Here is an 11,622-nt window from a genome sequence, read left to right on the forward strand (position 1 = left end):
ACAAGAAAACAAAAATTTGAAGCGCTACAATTTAATTCTCCAACACGTAATTAATTTGTAGATAATAAAACGCTCTAATTGTATGTTGAAAAAATAATTCAATATAAGAAGTTAAAATTTGCATTGATCTAACGTATTACAAATTGCATTTTGTAAAGTAACAGCTGATTTATGTAATACATTATTAAAATTTAAAATTTTTTTAACTGTTTAATATTTTATTAAATTATTAATTTAAAACCAAAAAGTTTAAAATTAAATATTGTGATAAAGAAAGTAAATAAACTTAGTTGACCTATCAATTTAATTTTTAGTAAGGTTGCTAATTATTGTTTGTCATTATTATTGAGAACGCTGTTATTATTAGCGTTTGCACCATTAATTCCAGCAAATACTGTTCTAGTTTCTTACAGATGTAATTCAAGCCGGCATCCGTGGCGCGAGTGGTAGCGTCTCGGGCATTCATCTGGATGTTCCGGGTTCGAATCGCGGTCAAGCATGACATTTTCACACACGCTACAAATCATTCACTTCATCTTTTGAAGAAATAGATAGACCCGGAGGTTAAACACAAAAATATGATATATTTCTGAAGATAATGAAAAATAAAAAAGTTACTACGGGGCGTTTTACCTCGTTTTATTTTTATCAGGATTTTTTCCGTTTTTGCAACTTTGATTGGTTGTAACTCTAAAACGAAGACATTTACCGAGATCATCATTATTTTTCTAGTAAAATCTTACAGTATGAAAAAAAGAAACTTTGATTCAGTATGGCGGATTTGGTATAGTTTGATTTGACGGATCCAAATCCGCCATTTTGTCCGTCGTCCCAAGATGATGGACAAAATTTCAAACTATAAAGTAATAATTTTGTAAATATGTAGATCCGCACTTGTTTCTACCTCGTATTTTGAGATATAATGCCGTTCCCATACTTTAATAGCACTCTGTGTACATATATACAAAGTCTGTTTAATTTATTTATTTTGGGAATTTTTCATACTACAATACATTTAATTATCCTTACGAATTTTATGTAATTTTTAAATCTCCATTAATTTAATTGAAAATTGAAAATTACTAGGTATCTATTAATATAAAATATGATATTCTCTCTTTTGGGATTAATTATGATCTGTGACGGCAAAATATCATGTGATTTAAAATGAATGAATGACTCAAACTTTGTTATTTAAAATTCTTAAATAAAGGTAACGACGTTGCATATCATATTATGAATTTTTACGTCATAAATTCTGATCCATGGTATATAATGAACAAACAAGTATGCTTCTAAATATCAGAATCGTTCTACTAATTTTTCAGGTATAATAAGGTATAATATAAGTAATGTAATTGAATTTACAATTGGTAACAGTGTTTTTACATTTTTTTTAAATTTTCTAAAATTTTGTTTAAAAATTTAATGTGTAAGGTGTAAAATTTCACGTGCAACGTGTAAATTTAACCTGTAATTAATATTTTACTGATGAACTGCGTTTAGTAGATTTTTGAATATGCTATCCAAAAAGTTAGGAAAAAACAAAACTTTATTGAACGAAATTTCATTTCGAAGTTTTTGAAAACTTCGCTACTGTAATTCCATTTTCAAAATTACTATTGCCAGTTCTTGATGTTTAAAACCAAGTTTTACCAAAATAATTGGCTCGTTTTATGGAAAAAAATTCTTTGTTGTCACATAATGATAAAAAACAAAGAGTTGTGTTCGTCAATCTCTAATAAGATACACAATTTGGAAACATCAAAAAGAAATCAATATCTACACCACATAAGTTAAACTAGCTATACCTGATATTAAAATATTTTTAAAATAATAATCTTAAACTACGTAAAATGGACAGTCTTCCAAATTGCTGTCAAATCTGCAATTACTGGATTAGTCAAACCATTTTCATAAAAGATTAGCTAGAAAATCTAAGAAAAAATAATACCCATGTCAAAATTCGAGATAGCCTAAGCTCTGGCACTACTTCAGTCTCTTTAAGTCGTTTTCTCTGGAGTTATTTTCTTATTCTTAACTAGACTATGCTATTAGGATTTTCGTTTTATATGAAGAGATTTTTTCATGCAGACAAAAATTTGTTGTAGATATAAGCGTATCTTAAAAGTAAGTAAAACTAAACCTTAAATTTAAAATAATTTAAACTTAACTAAAAAATGCTAATAAAATCAACTGAAAAAATACTAAAATGAAAAAGAATCAATACTTTAAAGTTGATATCAAATTAAGAGTAAATAAAATTTGTAAAGAGTATTGGTAATTGGTTTAAAATCGGCTAGACTACTAAAATCCCATTCCAAGACGCCTTCCGCCAGGGCAATCCGCACCGAGACCCTAGCTGCGGAGGGCGTGCCTTAGGCACGCCTATGCAGTTAGTTATAAAATAATGCAATACATTTTACATAGCCTTGAATTTTAACAACAGTGTCCTAGTAATTAAATACATTTTTTTTTTACTACATAATAGTTATTGTTACAATATTTGGAGATTTTTTTCAATTGTGATTAATAAATAGAGTTATTATTTAGTAAAGTTACCTTTTCTCCAAAAAAATTATTGAATAACCTAAATGTATATCTTCAGATGTAACAATGTTCATCCAGTATGTAAAATACAACAAGTGATAATTTTTTTCCTAGTATTTAAAGAACGTTTTAAAAATGTGAAAACTACATAAAATTTTCTTGGCATTTTCTTTTACTCTTATAATATTAATAATCCAGCTGTAGGTTAATAACATAATTAATTTAATTAAAATAAAAATATATTGTGCTCGTGCATATCTACTTCTAATATTGTTCGACTGTTCGTGTTGCCGTTGTTTTTTTTTTTTACCAGTAGAATTAAATACAAAATATTTTTCATGACTTATTAGCCAAAATCTGAAAATTATTGGCACTATATATAAAAGCATTCTTTTCAAATTCATTTTAATTGATACGTCAGCGGTATTGAAAGCAAAAGAAATATTTCAAATTCAGAATTCTGATTCTGTTTCCCTACGACTTCATCCTTGTTGATGCTTCTCTTGTAATTATTGACCGAATTTTATTTTTATTATTATTTTAATATTTTTTTCTGAAATTCTAATCTGTTAACAAAGGAGTTAACAGAAGTGAAAAGTTTAGGAATTAATTCATTAAAAATTAAAATTAATTTAAATTTACGAGTTTCATAATGAAATTTCAATAAAAAATTAATTCTACGAATTAAGTCTACGAAACGCTAAATAATCTCTTACTTTAGTTATCTTGCTGATATATTTTGTGTTAGCCTTAGTTAAGTTAATGTTAGTGAAATAAATCCATCTTATTGTTACTAACTTGCATCTCTACTTACAACAGTAATCTCCTTATTCAGGTTATTGTAATCCCTCATTTCAGCTACAAAATACAATTTGAAACTAACTACAAGATTCTCTGTAAAATAATTTTGCGTTATTCAATTCAAATAACGAATCAAATTTCATTCAGTTCATCTTTTAACAAAGTAAATATATTCAATTTTGACTTTGTTATAGGAATAACATGGGAAGGTACACAATATAGTTTGTTAGGTAGATAACTATTCTAATTAGTAGATTCAAATATCCATCTCAGAATATAACTGCATTTTCTAAGATTTTACGGATCTCTTCCTGAAGTTTATCAAGTCAAACGAAGGAAATAAATGTTTAATTAAAAAAAAAAAAAAAAAACACTAATAAACTATTATTTCATAGTTTTAATGAACAGACATGTTCATTAAAACTATAAAACTATTAAAACTATATATTAAAACATATTACCATAATATAAACTTACCGTGCAATTAATTAATAAGTACAGGTATGGAATAAATTCTGTAAACATAACTATAATTGAAGTATAAGATCAATATTAATTTTATAAAAGAATCTTTTTGGTTGTTAAAAAAAAGTGCTAGCATTACTTTTGTTAAAGTTTGAGATTATTTCTATTTCATAATGATTACGCTGAAGCTTTACAGTGTAACACAGGAATATTAATTTTATCGTTCAATAATTTTCCACCTGAACTTTTACGTAGAATAAACGATTTAAACATTTTTGGAGTAGTGAATACTAAAATGTTGTAAAATTTAGTCACATATTGAGAGCGATCTTTAAATAAACAATATTGCAAGTACCTTTTTATCAAATAAAAAATATAATAATAAAACTGGAAATTTAATTGAAAATAGCAACGTTAAAATATTTTAGAATAATATTTCAAAAGCACTCAATCGCGTCCATTTATTTTCTGCAGTAAATTATGTATATCACGTTTATATGCATATATCCTACCCTACTAAACGACATTTGTATGTGTTTCTGTCTGTCTGTGTGTGTCCGTCCCCCTTATCTTAGCACCGGAATGTACTGATCACTAACGAGAAATCCCGATTCGTTAGTACATATATCGTGGTGGTCAGGTGGATGCTTGTTATATTATTATATATCGCATATATTTCGATGTACACTAATATACAGGAAAAAAATTTGTATTCAGATTCAGGAGATTTATAAATACTTTTATGTCACTGATTCTACAGTAATTAATGTTAATTTATGAATTAAATTAAATGTTCTGATTTAATAATAGAAAATATCTGCCAAAAACTATTAAGTAAGTAATTTATTTCAATAGATACATTTATAAATTTACCTATTTACATATAATTATAGCAAACTCATTTGCTACAATTGAATTTATATTAAGAATAAAGGTGAAATTCAAAATAAAGTAACACTAAAACTATTGTTTTAGGGAATTTAATGTATTCGTAGTGATATGCATGGATCTAGCACAAAGTGTTTTATCTCCCTATATAATAAAAGAAAATTAAATACGATTGTCTGCAATAAATTAGGTATCTCACGTTTAATTCTGTGCATACATAATTATACTAATACTTTTTTATTAGCACAATTTACTCGGCATTTAATTTACTAAAATTTTAATTTTGATTAAATTTTATTAAATACACTCCTAAGTGAGATTAATTACGGATAATTAATTAATATTTAAAACAATTAAATGAAATTAATTAAAACCAATTAAAATTTTTACAATAAACTATTAAAATAATACATGACTTATATATATCTGAAGAAAAAAATCAATTCAGTAGTAACGGAACAAAATGCAAAAAAAATTTTTTTATTTTATTAAAAAATAAACATAGCAAATTATTATGCACAGCCTACATTAGAATGAAGTTGCAATGAGAAGAGTAATGTCATTCACTCTTAAAAAAAAATAATAATAAAGTTGAGAGACAAGGGTAGTTTCTTGATTTTTTCCCAGTTGATATAGATATATAATAACAAATCTAAAAATTAAGAAAAATTTTAAGAGTGAAATTAACTAGCCAAGGGAAGAGAACAAAAAGAAAGAAGTAATAAGATTTACTGATAACATTTTCTTTTTTTTATATAAACCAAAAATTAATTATAAATTACATGAAAACAAATTTATTTCTATGAAGGAAATTTACTTTAAAAATAAGTGTGATAAAACAAAGTAGATAAATGATAATTTTAGGAACTACATATTAAAATAGAGAACCACAGTATAAGTTCCAGAATTTTGTGATTTAAGTTGTAAAATTACAAAGGAGGCTTTTAAAGCAGACCAGCAAGAAAATAAGAAAATTTTTCTTGCGACAAAAATATCTGTGTCAAATACAGAGAAAGAATTTTTAATGTATTATTGAAAATGTATGTGTATTTTTTAGTTGTGATGATGATACACAAATAATAGGAAAAAGAAAAAGGAAGATAAAAGAGAAGACTTTGAAGCAGTAGGTACAGTATCGTAGGAGGTAGCTCAATCAATTTTATGAACTTTTAAATACTAACTTTTTTAATGATTCAGCCGGTGAAAAAAAAAATCATTGGAACAACAAAGTAACTCAAAATAAAGGATGTAAAGAAAACCCGTTAAAGACTTCTGATTAAAGTTATTGTTTTTTATTTTTAGAAGAGATTGTAGAATTTCTTATTCACTTGAGGTAATATTAGTCTATAATTACAGATTTATGAAGTGATGTGAGGTAAATAAAAGCAATTTCCGGGAATTTAACCTGAGAAATTAGAAGTTTATTAATTTTTTGCCATTACTTTTAATCGTAGATAATAAAAAATGAAACTTTTTCTAAATTACTAATTTCCAAGAAAAAAGGTCCGTCCATACGCCACAAAATAAGAATGAGTTTTATGTCTGTGTATGGATAATTTACATAACTTACTTTGTAGCAATTATATATTATACAACAAGCATTATTTTTATTTATTTATTTAATTGACTGCTCTAAAAAATAAATTTGTGAATTTATCAAATTGTAAGAGATACTAAATTCCTAGGCATTACTATTCTTTAAATTTCAGCACGTAATGTAAAATACTTAAAATAATATGTAATTTTTTCTACGGGTTTACAAAAATCAATAACGAAAACTAAAATTTGAAAAAACTGTTGTATTTCATTAAAAAAATATTTAAAAAAATTATATTAAATAAAATTATACGTAATTTGAAACAAATATGTATGTATGTGTGTACGTATATATATATATATATATATATATATATATATATGTTTAATGAAAATAAAAAAATTATACACTATACAAATAATGCAGCAAAATTAATACGGCGAACGAAGTGAACAATGTCATTTCCAAGATGTAGGGAACAGGAAGTTCTATAGTACGTGAGCCGTTTTACAAAGTTAAACATTTTAACCAGATATATTGGTAGAAATCCTTCACAGATCTAATGGTGAGAGAAGGGACCTTCTACATTACACTGTCGTGTAATAAATGATCTGCAGTGGCCGGACATACTATTTTTTTTATTATTTTTTTTTTTAGTAATCGTGTATTTAATTTTTAACAGATTTAAAACTTGTTGGAAAATTAAGCTTCAGAATGTTTTAAAATAGCGGTTTTTAAAATATCGCACGAAGGTTACATGTAAATTTACTATAAAAAACAAATTAACTAGGTTTTTAGAATAAATGTTAAGTTTTTAATCACTTTTATAAAATACTATTATTAGAAAATAACAATATGGATAGTTTCTTCTGTAATCTATTATAATTGGGATAATATCAAAGAAAAGATTCTTTATTAATATTAATCCAAAGAAGAACAATAAAAAATGTTTAAAGATAATGGGATAACCAAAACAATACAAATTCTGAGTCATCTTACAGCAAATGTAAAAAAAGATAAGGTTTACTTTCCAGAAATATGTTTAATTTTTATTAAATTGATATCAATGAAATGATCTGTAGTCAAATATTATAGAAGAATATTCCTTTACACACAATTGTCTTAAAAATCGAGATATTAATACTGAATTATAGACATTTAAATAATATTTTATTTTACTATAAAATAAAATTCTAAGATTTCACCCGTTCATTATATTTTCTTCGCCAAGCTTAAAACATAATCAAAGATGTAAATATAAGAATTAATTTTAACGGTTTTGCGATACGCTTTCTTTCAAAAAGAAGTAGAAGCTATTGTGAATTGTATAGAATAAAATAATACGCCTTTTTTATCACGAAAGTACTTATATAATATAGCGAGTAATACAGAGCGTATTTCTAACATCAGTGTATGATCAGTGAACATCTTCAATCGTATTTTTTTCAAATTTGTTGAACTTTTCAAAGAAATAAATATTAGAAGAAAAGGTTAGTCAAAAGGAAAGGTTCGTGGTACTGGAAAACTACGATCTAAACACTTATAATAAATATTTTCCAATTTTTTTCCGTTCATTTTACTATAATAATTATTTAAATAAAGAATAGAATATTTCTAGAAAATTTTAAAACACGTTTTAATCAGATTAAAATACTTTTACTTTACAAATAAATTGATTAGTTGCACGCTAATTACTGATTAGTTGATTACTAATACGGTAACATTTGATTAATCAGTAACGAGTAATTTAAATTATACAATATAATAGCAGGAAATCATTAATTACTTGTGTAATAGTGTGATTTTTACTTTCCCTGCTGTTATAGTAGCCTATATTACAAGGGAAAGTACTGTCAGCCAAAAAAAATTATCCCCTTCATTTGCCTTTACGAACTTCATGTAAATGAATAAAATCTAAATTATGAATGCTTGCTAGACTATATTTGACTCTAACGATAAAACCTTCTATTATGAAATTCCGTATGGATTTTTGATTGTTTGGAATATTAAGTCGATTAAATTTTTATATAAACAAATGAGGTGAGACGGGGTGAGAAGAATTCAAGGCAAATATGATATATTTTGAAGAGCGCTAAACTAATCAAAATAATAATAGTGTGTACTTTTTATCTTGACAAACCGCTAATATCCTCAGAAATAAATCTGGAAATAGTATAACTGAAAATAGATTTTATAAAAGTATCCCACCTCTAAAACATTCATTGATTTTCAATTTTTTTTTTTTATTGATGAATTTATAATTGCAATGTTTACTTTCTCTGCTATCTAGTTTATTATATTAAAGGAAACTATTGCTTGAAAAATTTTTTTCCTATATTTTAAGCGCCCCTAAGTTCAAATCTAAGTTATATAAATTTGAAATTCATTGAGTAGAAATTTTATATTACTATCTGTTTAAACTAGATCTTATCGTCACGAAATCAGTTATCTAACTTTATCAGAAAGGTAAGAGATGACCAATCATACTTAAAAATAGGATTTCTATAACATTTTCTAAGATTTTACTTCCTCAAACTATGAACTATTAATTTTATTTATTTATTTTTAAATACATTGTTAGAAAGGAAGATGCCTTAAATTTTATTTTATAAATGTAGAAGATAAAGTTTTTAATATTTTAGAAATAGATTTTTAAATTGCTTATAAATTTATTTGAAATACCATTTACTTTGAGGTTCGAAAGTTAATACGGATTGTATTATCTTAATAAATTAATAAAAAATTTATATTTTTAACAATATTTTAACAAATTTACAAAAAAAAAATTCTAGAATTTTTTTAAAATAAATAATAAAAAGATTAGAAATGTATAAGATAGTATGAATATTTCTAATGCTTAACTTTTATCATTTTAATTATCCTGTGTTCTTCTGAATAATACTTTAGGCAACTTTTTAAGTGTTCAGTGAAAGAGAAAAGTATTAGATCATACGTTTAATAGGTTTTCTTTTGAATATGCCTGCTACCAAAAAATTTGAATTTTTCAATAAATTAAAAACAATATTTTACATTTTTTAAAGTTTTCTACATAATACCCTCTAAATAAAAATAAAAATCTTATGAAAAAATTGCATGTTATCCTAGGATTTTTTTAAAATTAAATATTAATTATTCACTACTAAACCATAAAATATTAATAAATGTTTTATATACATAATAAAAATTTATACATTAAAAAAAAAATATATATATATATATAATAAAGGGTAAATTTTGTTTACATTCACAATTACAAACCTTGACCGCGTACTCCCACAATGAGGTCGGCCCTCTATTTAAAAGAGCTTTAAAACAAATATAACTGTTCACAGTCACAAGGACAGATATATTCTAATTTCACGAACAAACACTTCAGAATTGGAAAGATAGACCGCACCACGCCGGAAAGCAAAACAACACCCCACTCTAATAGTTCGGAACTTCCGAGTGGCTTTCTTCTACTTCCAGCAACCAACAGCTTGGACAACCGCTCTCACTGAATTCTTTAGTCACCATTTCCAGTTACTAATACCACCACCTCTTTAACGAAGATAAAACGGATGCAGTTATCACCTCCCATTATAGAATTGACCGGAACAGTTTTTATAACGGATAAACAAATCGACTACGCGCATGCATAATTAAAAAGATAGCGAGATAAATATATGACGTAGTTTTTCATCTGCAATGAAAGTGAAACAAAGTGACCCAGAAACTAAACAAAAGTAACGATTCATTTATTTATAGAATGAAAATTTACTGTGAACTTAAAGAATATTATGTAATAAAATATGTTTTTATGAGCATGCGCATTGACACGCCCTGTTATATGGGCGTAGGTGTGTGTTTACAAAGTGAAATCTATCACTTAATAGGATATTTTAAAAAGGAGTATTAAACGTAAACGAAAATATTAACATCAAGATCTATAAGTGCTGGTTTACTCAACTTTCCGTCGAAAGTAAGTTCATTTTTATTACATTTAAAAAATTTCTGATTCAAAATTAAAAAAAAAAGTTACTTGTCAGGAACTTTGGGAATTAAACAATTTGTTTACTCTTGTTTTAAAAGAAGGCAACCTGTTATTAATTGAAGAAAATATTCTGATACAATAAAAAATTTAGGAAAAGTTTTTTCTAAATAGATTATATAATATAATAAAATAATAGATTATTTATCAGAATATTTTCTGATAAATAATCTATTATTTTATCATAATTAATAGTTTAATCTATTATCTTATTATAATTATATAATTTATTTATAAAAAGCTTTTCCTAATTTTTTTATTGTAATAATTAATTAATACGGATATAAAGCGAGCAGATCTGTACCCCAAAAAAAATAATTTTAATTTCTCAAATTTGGGGATGAAGCCCCGTTTCGAAACTTCAAAAAATCTATCAAAAATATAATCTCCTTTAATGTTATTCCATTGATTTATTTTAAACATGAAATACATGTCACGTTAAAAATAATGACCAATCTGTAGGAACCCCGCTTAAAATAAACAAAAATTGTGTGTCATATTTTTAACCTTTGCCAAGATTCAAATTGCTCAAATATTTTGAACTAAAATATAATAATATTTAAACTAGCTTTAATACAAGTTCATCCTGTATATTGTAAATTTATGCGAGATGCCAAAAGAAAACATATTCGTTGAGAAGGAAAAGGTAAAATGTATTAAGTAAACACATTTTTTGTATAAAGGTAAAAAATAAGTTTTTTGTTTAATAAGTAAAAAGATAATTAAAATGAAAAGCTGATAAAACAAATTTTATTAGTAGTAGGAAATTTAGTGAAAATAAGGGAACATAACTTCCACAGATTTTTGGAAAGTATTAAGCGTAGTTGATTTTTCTGGGATGTATCGGGAGAATCTCGAATGGCTATTGTCATTAAATATCAGCTATCAACAAAAAGAAAGTACACAAAAGTAAGTTTTTATTACTTTTAAATTAAAAAAAAAAAATTCTTTTGGTTTATTGTAATATGAAATTAAAGGCTTAAAATGAAATATATCCACCGATCTCCAAGTCGGAGTGGTAGTGTCTAAGCCTTTCATCCGGAGGACCTGGACTTAAATTCCGGTCAGGAATGGCATGTTTCATACGCTAAAAAATTCCATTATTATATCCCACGAACAAGCTTCAAGCTTACGTGGCGATATCAAGCTAAAAAAAACTCTTTAATACTTTATACGGCTAATCGCTAATTTTTTAAGATTTATAAGAATCAAGTGGTAAATCTCTCATCTTAATTCTCTTCTCAAGACAACTAAACTAATGGAACCCGTCGGGTGACTTTTTTTGTCTCTTCAATTCCACTATTATTGTTACTATTATTATAATCATTATTCCGGCTAATAGTAATACTGC

General features: G+C 25.6%; 1 protein-coding gene across 1 annotated transcript in view; it reads right to left on the minus strand.

Moving 5' to 3' along the window:
* LOC142320229 (uncharacterized) overlaps positions 1 to 9,707 on the minus strand; it is a 214,176-nt gene extending 204,469 nt beyond the window's left edge. Inside the window, exon 1 of the mRNA XM_075357927.1 lies at positions 9,500 to 9,707. The gene's annotated coding sequence lies outside the window, so the exon portion shown is untranslated. The remainder of the gene's footprint in view (positions 1 to 9,499) is intronic.
* Positions 9,708 to 11,622: the final 1,915 nt, after the last annotated feature.

This window comes from Lycorma delicatula, chromosome 2, assembly GCF_047948215.1.
Source record: "Lycorma delicatula isolate Av1 chromosome 2, ASM4794821v1, whole genome shotgun sequence".
NCBI lineage: Eukaryota > Metazoa > Arthropoda > Insecta > Hemiptera > Fulgoridae > Lycorma > Lycorma delicatula.